Source organism: Pinus tabuliformis, chromosome 4_2, assembly GCF_031772625.1.
Source record: "Pinus tabuliformis cultivar Carrire ecotype Pingquan chromosome 4_2, CPIR1, whole genome shotgun sequence".
Lineage (NCBI taxonomy): Eukaryota > Viridiplantae > Streptophyta > Pinopsida > Pinales > Pinaceae > Pinus > Pinus tabuliformis.
In genome coordinates, this window is record NC_142304.1 from 88,180,550 (window position 1) to 88,199,422 (window position 18,873).

Below are 18,873 nucleotides of genomic sequence, written 5' to 3' on the forward strand. Positions count from 1 at the left end.
TGGAGGGCAATCATGTCCTCTTCTTCATGTTCTCGTTCTTCGCCATGTAAGGGTCATTTTGCTCAAAAGTCCCTGCAAAACAAACAAGAGAAAGAGTAAGATCCTGGATTTGATGAGAAACTGGCAAAATTTTCATCAAAAAACTGTGCAACAGAATTGTTTTTCTATGCCCGACGCAACTAGCTAGTGTTCCACCTACGTTGAAGGTCAAACTGCCTTCATGCATCTTGACATTCAACGCAGGTTTCGAATGGACTACCTGTGCTGATGGCAGAGCGCCCTAGCAAAACCCAGGGGCTCAAGGGAATAGGAAAACAAGCACAGAATGGGAAAAGAAAACCATGAAAAGAAAGAGTTAGGGTTTAGCTCCTACCTGGTCCAGACGGCGCCGAAAATCGTCCGCAGATTCTCCCGGAATCAGTTGATGAAAATCAAGGGGGAAGAGGCACCTCCAAAGCTCCAACAAACCAAGTTCAAATGAAATGGTAAAATGAGAGGCAAAAACACTTTTTAATTGCTTTTTACGTAGTTCAAAGCGAAATATTAGGGTTCTAATCTCATTTTCAAGCAAATGTTGTTCATTTCTAACTAGTTTGATGCAGCAATTGAGAATGCAGTACTATCTTTGAAAAGGGCAAAGCTAGTTATGGTAAAAATAAAAAATTTGACCATATAATTTCGAGCAGTTTTAGCACACAGTTCATGCTCGTTAAAAAATAAACGCAAGATCCGAGCAGTTTTAACACATAGTTCATGATCGTTAAAAAATAAACATAAGATCGAGCAAATGTTTCCACCCGCGTTTAAGCTCGTTAAAAAATGAACTATCCCGGTAAATAACCACTGTGAATGTAACCTTATCAGCCATTAAAGCCTTGGTCGTGTTTGCACCGTCACCTCCACTTTTCATTTGGCTGATCGTTCACCTTCATATGTTTGTTTACCCATTTTGAGGAACAGCTGCGAAGAGTGATTTCACCTAGCCATCCTTGTGACATTGCCGTGATTGGAAAATTCCAACCTGTACCTGGAATTAGCTGCTAACCATGTTTATCACGCGTTCCTCAAAAGACGAGTCTTCTTTAATCTCTTTTCAACTGACTCGTAAAATATGAAAAGATTGCCGAGTTTTGGCCTTCTAGCTCGTTAAAGCGACCAGAAGTGCTATCCCTCCTCTAGTTTTTAATCTTTTTGGACCTAAGGGATTATTTCATAAAAAGATCGAGCGCTTGTTTTATTCGGCTCGTTAAAACTATCGAAAACTGATCCCTTCTGTATTGTTTTATACTTTTTCGGACTTAAGGGATTAGATGACGAAAAAGGACTTTTGGAGTTAACTTTATGTACCTTTTCAGACTCTCTAAAAATGAAAAGGACCGAGTTATCCTTGTCGTTAGACTCGTTAAAATCATTAAATAGCGACAAACTTGTGTTTAGACGAGAACGAGTTTCACTATCGCTAGGCTCGTTAAAACATAGCGATGGGCTTGCCCGAAGGGCAGGTTATAGAACAAGCATATGTTATCCTCCTCAAGCTTGACAAAAATAAAGAGGTACTGGTCAACAATGACTGGGAAAAAATTGGGAGAAACTCAAGAAAACTTTGATGGTAGCAAGTCGCTCTTGAACATGACACTTTTCCTCCGTACCACAATCGGGTTGGGTTGTTTCATTCACTGGTTACATCCATGGTCTCGCCATACCATCCATATTTTGGGTAATGCTACCGATCCATCACATCAGTGTCGCCATATGTTCAAGAGAAGTCGTTCAGAAAAGTCAACCGTGTCCCATCCACTGCCATACATTATCCTTCATCCTTTCATGACCGCCACCCTGAATCATATGTCACAGATCATTTTCACCTCCATTAAAATCATTAGCTTCGTTCCGTGTCACTGATGTGGGATTCATTAAGGCCCTCTTGTGACGGATCGCTTCTTGTCGACATCAGCTCATTATCCAAGAAGTTGATCTAGGAACAACCCCTTCAGTACTTTGAAGCTTGCATGCCTCAATGGCAAGTTTCTCACTTCCGGCGATAGGTATACATCAAACAACCTTCGACCGAAAGATTTTGCGTGGTGTTCGACGCCAAGTCCTTTATTCACACCACGTGAATTGTACTGCAGTACCTTGAGGGTCATTATCATTATTGGTGATTCCTCTCGCGCTTGTTAACGGTTTACATCATTGACCGGTGATCAAGCGATGTCTTTCCATGTTCGACTTCAAAACATTTCTTAGAGTGAAGATCAAACGAGTTTGAAGACCCCGGATCTAGTTTCATCCATCCAGGCTGCGATATATATTCAGGAAAGATAAAGACATTGACATGTACATCATTGCAGCAGATAATCATCCTACTCAAAGGATGATAATTTCATCAAAATTATCAGTCTACCATCAAACGATTGTCTGTTCTATGTACAGAAAAATGAATTTATAAAGCTGAGCATGGGAATGCCCGCCTCAGCTAGATCATGAAAGCAGTATGAAAAATAATTTATTGTATTGTATCTTATTACAGGTCTCCTCCCAGCATTGGATGAACTTCGGATCCCCCTGATAAAGCATTTCACCCGATAAACGGCCTCATACTTTAGGGGGCAACTGTTATAGACATTTTTTTGCCTTACAGCATTGAGCATGAAATGTCCATAATCTAAGGGATCCAAAGTCCCTAAACATGTTGATCCTACCCCTAGAGGAACAAGGCTAACAAACCACAGCAATTCACAGAAGTTCTCCACTAGAAACTGCTCAAAAACAGGTCAATTCAGGATCAATTCAGTGGCTCCACTAGCTGTTTGCGCTGAATGTCAAAGCCAACACTGGCTACCTGCGTTGAATGTCAAAGGGAACACTGTCTACCTGCGCTGAACGAGAGTGGACATGTGGCAAGTTCATTTCTCAAGGTGTCAAAACCCAGGAAGCTTCCAAAATGACACTTGTCTCGGGGAATTCGACTGGTGATGAGTAAGAGGTTCCAAATCTCCAAGTGGAAGCAAGAACCTCCAAGTGGAATCAAGAACTGACAGAGGGAGAGGACACTAGTCAGATCTCAAGCTGACTCATCCTCTTTCCAAACATCTATATATGGATCTCTCCTCCATGAGATCTAGAGGCTTGAATTTTGTTATTGCAGAGAATTGCTGTTGGTTTGAGATTGGAATCATTGGGTGCTTAATGCTTTGAAGGGGGTGAAGATAGGAATTCCATTTGCTGGGAAGGAGATGCTGGATTGGAGCCCTCTGGGTTGTATCTCTTCCTGAACCTTGTTATTCATCAATAAAGCTATCTTGGTTTCTCCTATATATTGATGTATTTTTGATGTATGAATGCATTAGTATGTTTAGTTTATTTCTAATCCTAAACTAGTTATGAATATGAATCCATGTCTTGTGTAGTGTTCTCTTCTTGTGATCTTGCAGAAACCTCTTGAAGCTGGGCGAGTGAGAAGGCAAGTAGCTGGGAACTCTCCAAGAGAAGAGAAGCCGGATCGTGGGACAAACGGAAGACACTGCTTAGTCCATCTATCTCTCTCTTCATTCTTAATTCATAAAGGAAGAATACCAAAATAGCTGTCTCTTTTTGTTGCTAGGGCACTGTCACACCTTAGGTGGATAGGATCGTCCTGCATAGGCATTTTTCCCCACAACAGCTTCTGGACCCTATCTCTGGGTGAACCGATTCTAGGGTGGGCAAGCTGTTAAAAAGAAAATATAACTCTTGCCGGGGCCACATACGACGTCTCTAGATTTCCCAACATTGTCGCTTGCCCCCATGTCCCAGTTTGGGAATATTAACCCAATTCCCTTTTGATGCTCGTGCAGAGTGCACCCTTGATACAAGGCTTCCCCATCCCTTAGGACTGACTAACCCATATCCATGTGTTGTTCACATGGAATCTCCCTCACTTCAGTCTTCAAAGTTCTCATTTGAATATTTTCTACTACCACCAAGATCTGCACCGGGGGTTGATCCACCCAAGCTCATGCCTGAGGTTTCTTAATGAGCCCCATGTCCTCCTACTCATCGGAGCTATGCAATTGCTCTGACGGTCGAGTATAGGTTGCGCGATTCAGCGCCATCCATTTTCGGGGCTAGCTGATTCGGTAGGTGAGTTGTTACACACTCCTTAGTGGATTTTGACTTCCATGACCACTGTCCAGCTATCTTAATCAACAAACGCCCTTTGTGGGATCTAGGTTAGCACGCAATTCAACACCATAACTTGACTTTCGGTTCATCCCGCATCGCCAATTCTTCTTACCAAAAATGACCCACTTAGAGCTCTCGATTCCATGGCATGGCTCAATGAAGCAGCCACACCCTCTTACCTATTTAAAGTTTGAGAATAGGTTGAGGGAATTACACCCCGATGCCTCTAGTCATTTTCTTTACTTGATAAAACTCGCGTGTGAGCTCCAGCAATCTTGAGGGAAACTTTGGAGGAAACCAACTACTATATGGTTCAATTAGTCTTTCACCCCTATACCCAAGTCAGATGAATGATTTGCACGTCAGTATCACTACGAGCCTCCACCAACCTTTCCTCTAGCTTTGCCCTACTCAGGCATAGTTCACCATCTTTCGGGTCCCAACAGATGTGCTCACACTCGAACCCTTCGCATAAGCTCAAAGTCAGTCAATGATTCACCCCCACAAAGAGGGGATCTTGCCTATCATCTTCCTTGCACCTCGCAGGTTTTAAAACCCACCAAATCACACACATGTTAGACTCCTTGGTCCATGTTTCAAGTTGGGTTGAATGGAAAGCCCGCCAACCAACACCACGAGCGCGCAGGTTCAAACGGCCGACCATAAGGGCACACGCTTCATTCCTCGACCACCGCAATGGAAAATCGATAGGCAGTAATCCACCCACGCTTGTGACAATGCAGCAACCCGTGTTGGTTTGCACCTCAAGTCAAGCGACGGACCAGCCTGAGCCATTCCACATCGGACCGAGACGCATCAATAGCCTCCATCCACTTCCCTCTAGACAACTTCAATCACTCTTTAACTCTCTTTTCAAATTCCTTTTCATCTTTCCCTCGCGCTACTTGTTTGCTATCGGTATCTTGCCCGTATTTAGCCTTGGATGGAATTTACCACCCAATTAGGGCTGCATTCCCAAACAACCCGACTCGCTGACAATGCCTCATGTTGCGGCAAGCTCCCAGCCTGACGACACTGACACCCTCTCAGGCGCCCCCTTCTAAGGGACTTGGCCCAGGTCTACCACTGAGGATGCTTCTACAGACTAAAATTTAGGTGACTCTGCCGCCTGATTTTCATGTTGGGCTCTTCCCAGTTCGCTCACCACCATTAGTGGAATGCTTGTAACTTTCTTTTTCTCTGCTTAATTATATGCTTAAATTCAGCGGGTTTTCTCACCTGAGCTGAGGTCCCAAAGTTAGAGCTAAATTTGCCCTACTCGAAGGGAGGAAAAGAGAGATTAAAGCAAGTTCGAGCGATGCCACAAAAAGCCCGCATCAACTAACGCTGATTGCCCATCGAAGGGGATAAGATAACCGCTTGCCGACGCATGCCACAAAACATCGCTTGAGGTATTTCAGCCAACCGCACTGCATTGGGCATGGATGACCAGCTCCAATGCTCCCTAACATATTGTAGGGAGAATGTTTGAATGGGAAGTGATGCCTAGACAAACGTGCCCTCGAGCAAGGCCTTGGGTGCAAATTACGTTCAAAAACTCGATGATTCATGGGATTTTACAATTCACACTAAGTATCACATTTCGCTACATTCTTCATCGTAACAAGATTTGAGATATCCATTGCCGAGAGTCATTTCCACATATTACCAAAAAATCCACCACAACACTGAATAGGGGCACCCCCACAACAAATGTAAGGGTAAGGGCCAAAAGGAGGAAAGGAAGAAAAACACATGAAAGAAAGAGAAACAAAGGTGTCTACCCCCCTTAGAGTAGGAGGCTCAAACAGAGAACAATCTCCCCAAGCCCCACGCCCTGATAAAAATGGGGGAATGCATGGAACAACAATCGAGAAGGACTAGGTTGGCCACCCTGGGAGCTGGCACTGCTTTTAATCCTTCCTGAACACCAATCCAAAACAATTCCCCCTTTTCTCCATAAAGCTAGGGACCAAAAGGAAGAAGGGAAGAAAACAACATGAAAGAAATAGAGATCAAACGTGGCTACCAGCTCACAAGGGGAGGCTCAAACAAAGCACAATCCTCCCAAGCCCCATGCCTTCACAAAAAGGGGGGAATTGAATGGGGTGACGATCGAGAAGGACTAGGGTGGCCACCTCAGGAGCTCTCACTATGTTTCGTCCTTCCCGAACACCAATCCACAACAATCCCACCTTTTCTCCATAAAGCTAGGGGCCAGAAGGAAGAAGGGAAGAAAACAACATGAAAGAAATGGATATCAACCGTGGCTTCCGGCTCACAATGGGAGGCTTCAAACAGAGAACAATCTTTCCCAACCTTGTGCCTTGGAAAAAAGGGGGGAACTGCAGGGGAGGACAATCGAAAAGGACTAGGGTGGCCACCCTAGGAGCTTGCACTACGTTTCGTCCTTTCCGAACACCAATCCACAACAATCCCACCTTTTCTTTGTAAAACTAGGGGCCAAAAGGAAGAAGAGAAGAAAACAACATGAAAGAAAGAGAGATATCAAACGTGTCTACCAGCTCACATGGGGAGGCTCAAGCAGAGAACAAGATTCCCCAACCTTGTGCCTTTGTAAAAAGGGAGGAAATGTAGGGGATGATGATCAAGAAGGACTAGGGTGGCCACCCTCGGAACTCACATTGCTTTTCGTCCTTCCTAAACACCAATCCACAATAATCCCACATTTTGTTGGTAACGCTAGGGGCTAAAAGTAAGAAGGGAAGAAAAAAACATGAAAGCAATAGATATCAAACATGGCTACCATCTCACAAGGGGAGTCTCAAATATAGAACAAGCTTCCCAAACCCCGTTCCTTCGCAAAAAGGGAGGAACTACAAGGGACGGTGATTGAGAAGAACTAGGGTGGCCACCCCGGGAACTTGCACTGCTTTTCGTTCTTCCCGAAAAACAATCCACAAAAATCCCACCTCTTCTCCATAAAGCTAGGGACAAAAGGAAGAAGGGAAGAAAACAACAACAAAGAAACAAATATCCCAAGAAAAGGGAGAATCTCAACAGCACATGTAGTAGATGTCTGCTAACCAAAACGAAATAAAACAAGGCACCCAATCAGAAAGCATCCCACCTCTTCACACCCTCCCACATAAATTATGGCACAACACCCTTTATAGCTTACAACATGACAAACAACAATCAAACAACCAAGCAAATAAATCACAACCTAAAATTGACACTTAGAAAAGACAAGGGCCGCGATGAGAGCAGTGTCTAGAGCACGTTACTAAGAGGTAAACAACCCCCCAACCTGGCACAAGGCTTCAAACAACAAATAGACTACTAATAAAAAACCCACCGCACTATTGCACCCCTCAGTGTACAAAACACCCAACAAACTTTCCAACAAGAAAGTCAACGGGGGTCAAAAATGAAACTCCGAAGAGGAGTTGTCACTGTGTTACACAATAATTTGTCACTGACCTCAACTCAGTCCCTCCACTATGTCATACATCAGATAAACATGTCCATATCTTCCCACTCATGCAAGAATAATAAGCAAGTGCTCTCTAATGCTGAATATTGACCCTATTTGCCTAAGTTTGTACATCGTCGCTAGTAATCCCTTAAAATGTGTGATGGTTCCCTGTCATGAACTGTATTGTTGCGACGTCATCGCAGGTGTACACGTGTTTCCTGTGACGGTTGGATTTTAGGGCTCGATGCAAGTCTTCTAGATGCTTATTGTGACGATTGGTATGAACGCATTGCTCCCTTGTGATGCCATCGCAAAGCCTTGGTTCATGACCTGCGACAATCCAGAGTAGGCAAATTAGTTCAAATAGTTGGCCTTCTAGGTGATTCTAGAGCTGGTTGTTGGGTCAAATTGTTTTGTTGTTCCTCCCCTGGGATGGTAATTCCACCTTTTATGAAACCTCCCTTGAGGATAAGATCCCTCTCCCTCATTTCATGGAGCCTCATCCTCCTATAAAAGCACTCACCATTGATATGGTTGCTAGTTCCTAGTTGATGGTTACTAGTTAGATTGAAGCAGATTAGATAGCTTTGGTGTGAGTTTGACAAAGTGTAGAATTATTGATAGTTTGGTAAGAGGTTGTGGAGTGCCTTAACCTTGCATTAGAGTTTTTTAATTAGAGAGAGATATTATCCATTTTGGAGAGCCATTCTTGAGAGTGAATGCTTGAAGGAACATATTGACTGGACCCTCTGAAAAGGCTTTCGACATCAAGCCTTGGTTGTATGATTTGCTCTTGATTTATTTTAATACAATCAATAACAATTTCCTATACCTTGTGTATAATTTACTTGATAGCTTATGATTACTTGACTTTATAAGTAAATATGTCATCGTTGTTCTCGGTTACATGCTATGTTGTTTTCTTGTGGTGTTTTAGGTCAATTACTCATTAAGGAGAAAGAAATGGAAGCTAGAGAAGTGCAACAGAAGCTTCACCAAACACCAATTTTGTGGTAGGCCTCCAACAATGACTGTTTAATGAAATCGGTTGCTGTTTTATTTTGTTGCGACTAGACCCACTCTAGGACTAGAGGGGTTGCCTCTGTCCATAGAGGAAACACTTTCCTACTTCATAAGTTGGCGACTCTACTAGGGAGTATTTGTATGTTTTCTTCTTATTTACTTTTGATTTGTCTTTTGATTTAGTGTCTCTTGAACTTTGGGGTTGCACCTTTAGTTTTTGGATTACTTGGGTCAATCAGGGAATTCTCATTACTGTTTGGAAGGATAGCTTGGTGTTTTTTGGGTGTTGTCACTTGTCTATTCCCCTTTTACACTCCTCGTTGAAGGTAGCTTAACAGCTGCAACGATATCACCCTATCCTCTTTAGTAAATCTATAAGTCACTGATTACCTGTCATACAGTCGTGACTATTCCTGAAATTGGACCGTCGCAAAAGATAGGTGTACCCCTGCGATGACATCACTCAATTGTTGTCTCTACACTTGTGACAATTGGCTTATTGTCACAAGTTGCTTGTTATAAGCTCGCGATGATTCCTGTGAAAGTTGTTTGTTTACAACTTTGCCTCTTGAAACCATCAGTCTTGCTTACCCCCTGCTGTTTTCTGTCTCTCATCAGCTTGTTTTGATTGCTTTGGTTAAGGCTTGTTTCTCTTTGATTTCATTTGAATGAATCTTGTCTTTTTAGCCTCGTGACCTAGCTCTTTCAAGTTTTTCCAACCACTTGCTTGGGTTACTTGTCTATCCAAGATTCATCATCAACCATCTTATTGATTTGCTTGAGGCTTTTTGCTGCTTGTTTTCTTGCTGGTTGATTTTTAGTGTTGATTATTGAACCAATTTTTCATATTGATTCGATTTCTTCACTACCAAGCATAGATCACAATTGTTTGGATCGATTCGGTTTACACTTGCTTGTTTATCTTTTTTTTTTTTTAAATCAAGAGCTTGCATTCATTTAGTATACAAAAGTGAAAGTACATGTGAATTTCAAATTTTCATGTTTGAGAAATTGGAAAGCAAACTTTAAATATTTCATTAGTAGTATCAATGCACTATAGGATGGTGTGTTGATGCATTGTGTTTCTTAGCACTTTCATTAGCTTGTCTTAGTTTTGTATTTTCTTGGGAATGAACTCTCTACCTTTCTTTAAGTAGGTGTTGATTGAAACGATTAATGCTTTACTCATTGTAGCTACATCCTAGGAATTTGTGAAAATATATTCAGTAGGGCCTAAAAACCGAAACCTAATTCAAGATCAACTCTAAAATCAACTGAATGAACTTAAAAATGCATTGGAACTTAGCGCACATTATTTAGAGGTCTAGGCTAGAGACGTGCTTCGACGTCATTAAACCTAGTCACTATTGTTTTCATTTAAGGTTGGGTGACTCCTCCTTCTGTGAATCAATAGTTTCTAGTACAGACTCATGCTCCCCTTACTGTCGAGTATATATCAGGAGACCCCACTAGGTTATCATTCTACATCTATAGGAAGTCGTGTCTTCCACTTTACGAACCGTAACACATTGAACACAACATTCGGGAAGACTGACTACCGTACGAAAAGTCCTTAGTCATTTCTCTTTCATTTGATCACCAAGGTGTATATGCAGTTTTGCGGTTTGTTTGGTAAACCTCTTGTCTAGCTCTCTAGAGTAGTCACTTTCATTCCTTTTCAACTCCTTAAAAGAAAAGGATCATCTGAGCACTTTTCCTTTCAGGCTCATTAAACCTCGAAAGGGATAGAGTCTCCTTTTTGTCCTTTTCTCGAATCTTGAAACATGGAAAGGTCAAGTTTTGTTCCTGTGTCATAAAATTTACTACCTGCGAAAGATTCCTGGTTACAATTCGAGTTCTTCATTACAATTCGGGTGCTTTTTAGGCTTGTCCCATATGGAAACCATCCCTGAGGCTACCGGCCAAGGTCTCCCCCCAGATGGAACTCCTGGTCCATTTCCTCCTTTTCGAAATGTTGGTGCTCCATATATGGCAACATTGTCCTTGCCTGGGTTAACCATCAGTTTGCCCGTTTGGTTATTTTCAACCTTGGTGGTCTCGAGCATCATGGCTCCTATCCCACCGTCTCCTTCCTTGATCTAGGTGTATGTTGGTGGCCACCCACCAACCCATTTGGACCCCCACAACTGTCTCTTTCAGTCTTTTCAGTTTCCTAAATTACAACACAGTTTACTATTTTTAGCAGTTTTTCCGGTCCTGAACTTCTGGAGCCGTTTTGAGGCCCTAAACGACGTTTCTTTGGGATTCTGGGGCAACATGGGTCCATGGACCCATGTTGCCTCCCAAAGTGGTAGTACTCGGATAGATCTTTCTAACGAGCTATCGTACGCGTCAAACGGAGATCGTATGCCAAAGTTACGACCTCGGGAAATTGATGTACCAATTTACCCAAACGGGGCCCACAATTTGGCGTTTCATCTTCTAGGGTTAGGTTTCGGGATGTGAAGGGTTTTCCATTGTTTCTCAACAATAAATAAGCCTTCGAGCCTCATTGTAACACAGTTTCTAGAACAGTTCAAGGCATGTAGCCGCCACATCTCTTCTAAGAGATAAGCTACCATCGCCCTAGCTGGTTTCTTTCCATTTCTGTTTGTAAGCATATTTCAGTATTTCACAGTAATGAAATGAAGTATTATTTCTGCTGCATCTCAGTATTTATGGTTATCTCATCTCTGTATTTATGGTTATCTCTATAATCTATTGCGTTCCTGTTTAAATCCAGATCAGTGGTATCAGAGCGGTCTGCCTTTTCTCTGTTTTTCTTTGCATGTCCCCAACGAGGTCGGGATATAAGGAGTTAGGGCTTGAACTGGTCGAACCTTTGCAAGACCAGCCTTGCAAATCCCGACGGCCTCCCATGGCGGATGAGAAGAAAGACGAGGGGGCAGGAGATCCTATCAAAATCTTGCTCGAAGAAGCGCTCGAGCGGCAAAGGAACGCGATGATGGATAGCTTTGCGCAGATCCTTCAGCGGCTACCCAGAGGCGACGCATCGGCTTCCAACAGCGACTCTAGAAACGCCACGCCGTTTAAGGTACAAGTTAATTTTGAAATCCCCATCTTCGAGGGTCAAATAGATGCAGATGCCGTAGATAAATGGTTAAATCTGCTAGATGGGTATTTTTCTGTTCACGAATTTTCAAGTCGGGAAAAGATTGTTTTTGCTCTTCTCAAAGCAGCCCCCACGTCAAGGACTGGTGGGAAACCTACTGTGAGCAGAAGGATGAAAGTACAGGCTCACTATTTTCAGTTGCACCCACTTGGAATGACTTCCGGGATGCCATCAAGGAGCAGTATTACCCTATCGGAAGCTATGAGGACAAATACATCAAATGGACCACACTGCGGCAGGGACGAGACCAAGATGTGCCGGAATTCACAAACATTTTTCATACCCTTCGCACACAGTTGGGTATCAAAGATTCTGAGCTGCATTTGGTACTCAAATACCATGGCTGCCTACATAGATACATCCAGGAAGAGATGGGATTCTTGAACATCCCCTCACTCGGCACTACATACCGATACGCTGTCAAAATCGAGCAAAAGTTCAAACAGAAGAAGCGAGACTTTGGATCTAAAAATCCGAAGCCCAAAGGACAAAGCCAAGGCGGGGTGACCCAAGACAACCCGTCGAAGCCGCAAGAAAAGAACAACACCATGAAGCTGAAGAAGGACACAGGAAAGTGGTGTGAGTTCCACAAGAGTCCCACTCATAACACAAGTGAGTGTCGGACCAAGCAGTCACTGGTGGCTGAGTTGAAGGCTTCCGAATCAGCTGCATGTTCCGACCCTGAGCCAAAACCTGACAAGGGGAATGGCAAAGGGAAGCAGATCATTGATGCGGATCCCAGCGCCACTGTTGCCACCGCCAAGATACAGAAAGATGAGCCCGAAAATCCAGAGGAAGGGGAGCGTCTTTTCCACTCACAGATGTGGGTGAAGGGTTTGCCGCTACAATTCATTGTCGACAGTGGCAGCCAAAAGAACCTCGTTTCAGCAGAGGTCGTGAAGCGGTTGGGCCTACCGACTACACCACACCCACAGCCGTACAGTATCAGGTGGCTTCATGAAGGATGAGATCTCAAAGTTTGCCAGCAGTGCCGCCTTTCCTACAGCATCAAACCCTTCACAGACGAGGTATTGTGTGATGTTACACCTCTGGATGTTTGTGATGTATTGTTAGGCCAACCATAGTTGTGGAGGCGACATGCTGTGTATGAGTCAAGGCCTCGTGCTGTCATTATTTCTTTGAATAATTCATTATACAGGATACCGGAGGTAGCCCCACCTACCGCCACATCTTTGATCACTACCAAAAAAGGCAGCAAGCTCATATCACAGACCAGGAAATTCATCTGCCTGGTTCACTCCCAAAGTAAGGGGAAGATCGTTGCTACATCCATGACCCCTGCAAAGGGTTCCTCCACGCAGCAGCAGCAGAAAAGGGATACGGTCATGATAAAACACAGGAACAACTTCTCCTCACCCACATGGGTACCACACAAGTTTCAGGTGGGCAACAAATTCTGGTTACATCTGCAGAAAGAACGCCTTACAAGAGCCCATCAGAAGCTCCGACCACTCCGACATGGTCCTCACAACAGTACCAAGGCTATGGGCAACAATGCTTTGAAGCACAACATTCCTCCATTCCTTCGCTTGCACCGAGTATTCAATGTGGACCATCATCGACCATGCTTCCCACCATCACTGGACACATCAGAGATTGCAGGACAAGTTCAGCAGATGGAGGAACTCAACGCAATGGGGACCATTGCTTCCTAAGGGGGGAGGAATGATCCAGGTGGATGTTGGTGGCCACCCACCAACCCATTTGGACCCCCACAACTGTCTCTTTCAGTCTTTTCAGTTTCCTAAATTACAACACAATTTACTATTTTTAGCAGTTTTTCGGGTCCTGAACTTCCGGAGCCGTTTTGAGGCCCTAAACGATGTTTTTTTGGGATTCTGAGGCAACATGGGTCCATGGACCCATGTTGCCTCCCAAAGTGGTAGTACTCGGATAGATCTTTCTAACGAGCTATCGTACGCGTCAAACGAAGATCGTATGCCAAAGTTACGACCCCGGGAAATTGATGTACCAATTTACCCAAACGGGGCCCACAATTTGGCGTTTCATCTTCTAGGGTTAGGTTTCGGGATGTGAAGGGTTTTCCATTGTTTCTCAACAATAAATAGGCCTTCGAGCCTCATTGTAACACAGTTTCTAGAACAGTTCAGAGGCATGTAGCCGCCACATCTCTTCTCAGAGATAAGCTACCATCGCCCTAGCTCGTTTCTTTCCATTTCTGTTTGTAAGCATATTTCAGTATTTCACAGTAATGAAATGAAGTATTATTTCCGCTGCATCTCAGTATTTATGGTTATCTCATCTCTGTATTTATGGTTATCTCTATAATCTATTGCGTTCCTGTTTAAATCCGGATCATTCCTTTGAATCACGACACGATGATTCCAAGGTTTAGCCTACACCTTCTTCCCCTGTTTCTTCCTCCTCCTCTCCTCCTTTGCCTGGTGAAAGTTCTACATCTAGTAACTAGGAGGCTAAGAAGAAGAAGAGGAAGACGAAGAAGAAGAAGAAGTTGGATAAGCGTCCGGCCACCCATCCAGCTCATGTTCCAAGTACATCACCAGTCGTGACACCTTCTGCTCCTCTGCGGAAGGTTAAGTTTCCTTGTAAATTGTGCAAGGGCGACCATCTTCTTCGTGATTGTCCTGGCATTCCTAGGATTTTAGAAGTTTGGTCTCACGATCTGGCTCACCCCTCATCATCCTCTGAAGCTCATGACGATGCTACCCTCTCAATTGGTAGCGGTAAGAAGACAAGGAAGATTCGATTCCCCTGTAGGCTCTATGAAGGCAACCATCTCCTTCACCTTTGTCCGCTCCTGGATAAAGCTTCTATCATTTTGGAAGGTCTTACAACTTCTTCCCCTCCACTTCTAGTTGGTTATCAGAGGCTCTCTTCAGACCCTCTCCCCATTGACAAAGAGATAGATATGGATTCTTCTCTTGTCCGTCCTCCTTTTCCCGAGCCTGGCTGTGCCAAGCCTATTCCTGACCAACCATTGGTTGGAAAGAGTGTCGACTTGGGTTCACCACCCGGTGTTCACTCTGCTCTAGAAGAGCATCACGATCACACTGCTCATGTTCTTCTCATCTCATTAGATTCTCCTGAGTCCGAGAATGACCCTTTTATTCCTACTAACCAAGAGCATCCTTCTTTGGTTCCTATAGAGCAAGGAGGAAATCATAAAATACCCTTGCCAAGTAGTTCAGTTGTTTCTTTTCACTGGAACCATTTAACTGCATTCCACCTGCCATCTTATCTGCCTTTTCAGACTATTGTACTCCCCTATGACAAGGCCATACCGGACACTCTCTTGGATGAAGTTTCATCTGTTAGTCTTATGCCTTCCACTACTTGGTAAGCTTTGGGCTCCCCACAGCTTGTGCCTGTTACATAGAATCTATTAACATTTGACAGAGAAACTCGTCAACCTTTTGGGATCCTTCCAAAGTTCCCTATCACTTTGGGAGGAAAAACCGTCTATATAGACATGATGGTTGTCCAAGGTGCTTTAGATTTTAGTCTTCTCCTTGGCTATGACTATATCTATGCCATGGGGGCTCTTGTTTCTTCACTTTTCCATGTGTTCTGTTTTCCGCATGATGGAAGAATGGTGACCATTGATCAACTATCATTCTTTAGTCACCCAGTGCCCCCTATACCGCCATCATCGCCTATCGATTGTTTCTCGCAAGCAGTACCTTCCCCGCCATAGGTCAATTATGTGGCTACCCATTCCAACTTTACATCTGTTGATGATCATGCAGATGGTCTCGTACATCATGTATTGGGGGCATTGGAAACCTATCTGTCATTGGTGCCTAATGACATGTTTTCTTCCAAAAGCATGGTTCTTCCATCCAGTGAAGATCTCTTGGGTGTCATGTTTTTGTATGGCCCATGAACAGGTGTCCCGAGGAGAGTTCTTGTTCCTGTGTCAACCTCATTAAAAAATGAACACAGGGGTGATGAGCATAGTTCTTGACCTTGTGTTAAGCTCATTAAGTAATGAATCAAGGATTCATGGAGCATAGTTCCTTGTCTTGTGTCAAGCTCATTAAAAAATAAAACAAGGAGTCTTGAGGAAAGTTCTTGATCTTGTGTCAACCTCGTTAAAATATGAAACAAGGGTTATGAGGATAGTTCTTTTACTGTGTTTGCCTCATTAAAAAAATGAAACAACTCCCTTTCCAAATCGGGTCTTTGATTAAGATCTCATAAAATCCAAGCTGAGTCTTTCCAAGATCTTGAAAGTGAACCTTCATTCCATCCACTCCGTTGGATGCAATGAAGCTTGGGGGGCATGTACCTCGATTTGCGTTATTATGCTGGGGGCATGCGAACTTATAAAATCATAGTTTTTCGTTTCAAGCTTGTGTAAACATGAAACCAAATCCAAGCAAAGTTCTCCATAGTTCAAGCCTATGTAAACATGAACCCACACCCAATTTAAACCTCGTGATTGTCGTTTTTATCCGCTAAATTATGCTAGATGAGCCTTGGTTGTTTCATTCCATCGCCACCATCTCTTTGGTTGATCATATGCTTTCACTTGGTTGTTTTTCCTTTCCTGAGGGATCACAGCGATGAGTGGTTTTATTAGCTAGCCTCTTGACCATTACATGTTTTGAGAAGTTCCACCATTGCTGGAACCCGTTGCTACCCTTTATACCACTCATCCTCCAGGACGAGTCCTCTTTAAGCTCTTTTTTGACTTGTAAAAGATGAAAAGGTTGCCGAATATTTTTCCCTTTTTGACTTGTCAAAGAGAATAAAAATGGAGGTCTACATTCAGCTCTTTTTTGACCATTTAAAGATGAAAAGATTGTTGAGTTTTCATTTTTAACTCGTTAAATAGAATAAAAATGCTGTCCAATTTCAGCTTTTTTCCAACCGTATAAACACGAAAATATAGCCGGACTTTTGTCATTTCAAGTTTGATTTTGGTTATGAAATGTCACGTCTCCGTTCACTTTTTACTTTTTTTGATCGGGAACAATAATTACGAAAAGTAATCCTTGATCAAAATGGTCAAGTGGTTCTCTCGAGTATTGTTTTCTAGCTTTTCGGGCTCGAGGGACACAAATTTATGAAAAAGGACCCCCCTAGAGTTTTCTTTTTTGTGTCCTTTTCAAACTCTCTAAACATGAAAAAGACTCTGATTTTTACCTATGTCGAACGCGTTAAACCCTGACGACATTGGACTCGTCATCATGACAAGACTCGAGCTTCTCCTCCCTAGGGCTCATTAAATTATCACTAGGTTGGATTCATTCGAAGGTAAAACTTATATCACAAGCATATGCTATCCCCTTCAAGCTTGTTTTTCAAAAATAGTTGGGGTACTCACCAACAATGGTGGGGGAGAATTTGGAAGTTGTCATTGGTTACCTATGACATCTAGTCACTCTTGAACATTAACACTTTTTCTTCTCGTCGGGTTGGGATATCCTCACATCATAATTTTCCTTTCGAGGTTTTAGGTTGCCATTTTTCCTCATTCCATCTGATCCATGTTGTCTCTGTCAAACCTCTGATCCCTTCTTGCCAACATGCAGCAGCATTCTGGAGTCGTGTCATCGATATGTTGAAGAGTATAATCCTTCTGCAATTTGTATCCTTACCTCCTCCTCTGATGCCCTATTTCACCATCTACCACTTGTTCCTTATCTCGCGTCGTTGATGGGGGAAACATTATGGCCCTCCTGCGATGGATCGCCTCTTGTCGACACCAGCTTATTATCTAGGAGGTTGATCTAGAGATCCCTTTCGGTACCTTGGAGCTTGCATGCCTCAATGGCAAGTTCTTTGCACCTAACAATGGACTTTCATCATTGGTATTTGATTGGGTGATTCCATGAGTGTTCAACTTCAGATCATTTTTCACACTTAGTGGATTGTACTGGAAGTACCTTGAGAACCATTGACATTATTGGTGGTCTCTCTTGTGCTTATTAACAATTTCCATCATTGACTGGTAATCAAGCAACTTTCTATCATGCTCAACTTTAGCACATCTGTTCACATGCTAGAACTTGTACTATGATTGGTTAGGGTTTCAAGACCTTGGACTAAGATCACATATGTTTGGGCTGCATGGATTGGTTCATGATTATATACATGACTCTTTGATTGGATGGTTGCGACCATACCTTAGTCTTCATGGATGGCCGCGACCATACCTTTATCATTATATATGGTCTCACCCATACCACAGACCATGTTTCATATGTCTTTTGGATGCTTGCACCCATGCCTAGACTACATGTATTTCACTATCCAAGATATCAGTTGTACTTGCTCCTACAGGTTCTTTGTGGTGGTGTTCTAGTTCAGTTGTGATTTTGTAAATAATTTCACCCCTCCTACTCTGTCGGGATTCATGCTTTAGGGGGCATTTGTTACACAGTAATTTGTCACTGACTTCATCTCAATCCCTCCATTGTGTCATACATCAGATAAACATGTCCATATCTTCCTACTCATGCAAGAAGATTAAGCAAGTGCTCTCTAATGCTGAAGATTGACCCTGTTTTCCTAAGTTTCTGCATCGTCGCTAGTAATCCCTTAAAATTTGCAACGGTTCCCTGTCATGAACTGTATCGTTGTGACGTCGTCGCAGGTGTACACGTGTTTCCTGCGACAATCAAATTTTAGGGCTTGGCACAAGTCTTCCAGATGCTTATTGCGACAATTGGTTTGAACACATTGCTCCCTTGCGATGTTGTCGCAAAGCCTTGGTTCATGACATGTGATGATCCAGATTAGGAAAATTAGTTCAAACAATCAGCCTTCTAGGTGATTCTAAGGCTGTTGTTGGGTTAGATTAGTTTGCCTTTCCTCCTTTGGGATGGTAGTTCTGCCTTTTATAAAACCTCTCTTGAGGACAAGCTCCCTCTCCCTCATTTCATGGAGGCTCCTCCTCATATAAAAGCACTTAATGTTGATATGGTTGCTAGTTCCTAGTTGATGGTTACTAGTTGGATTGAAGCGGATTGGATAGCCTTGGTGTGAGTTCGAAAAAGTGTGGAATTGCTGATAGTTTGGTAAGAGGTTATGGAGTGCCTTAACCTTGCATTAGAGTTTGTCAATCAGAGAGAGATATTATCAATTTGGGAGACCCATTCTTGAG

The 18,873-nt window shown here is 43.1% G+C and overlaps 1 non-coding gene and 1 pseudogene across 1 annotated transcript; both read right to left on the minus strand.

Annotated features, from left to right (window-relative positions):
• Window positions 1-3,960: 3,960 nt before the first annotated feature.
• Window positions 3,961-4,753, minus strand: LOC149168381 (25S ribosomal RNA; annotated as a pseudogene; the record flags this gene model as incomplete).
• Window positions 4,754-5,664: 911 nt separating this feature from the next.
• Window positions 5,665-5,818, minus strand: LOC149168382 (5.8S ribosomal RNA). The gene has a single exon (XR_016260027.1). It is a non-coding gene; the product is annotated as a 5.8S ribosomal RNA (ribosomal RNA).
• Window positions 5,819-18,873: the final 13,055 nt, after the last annotated feature.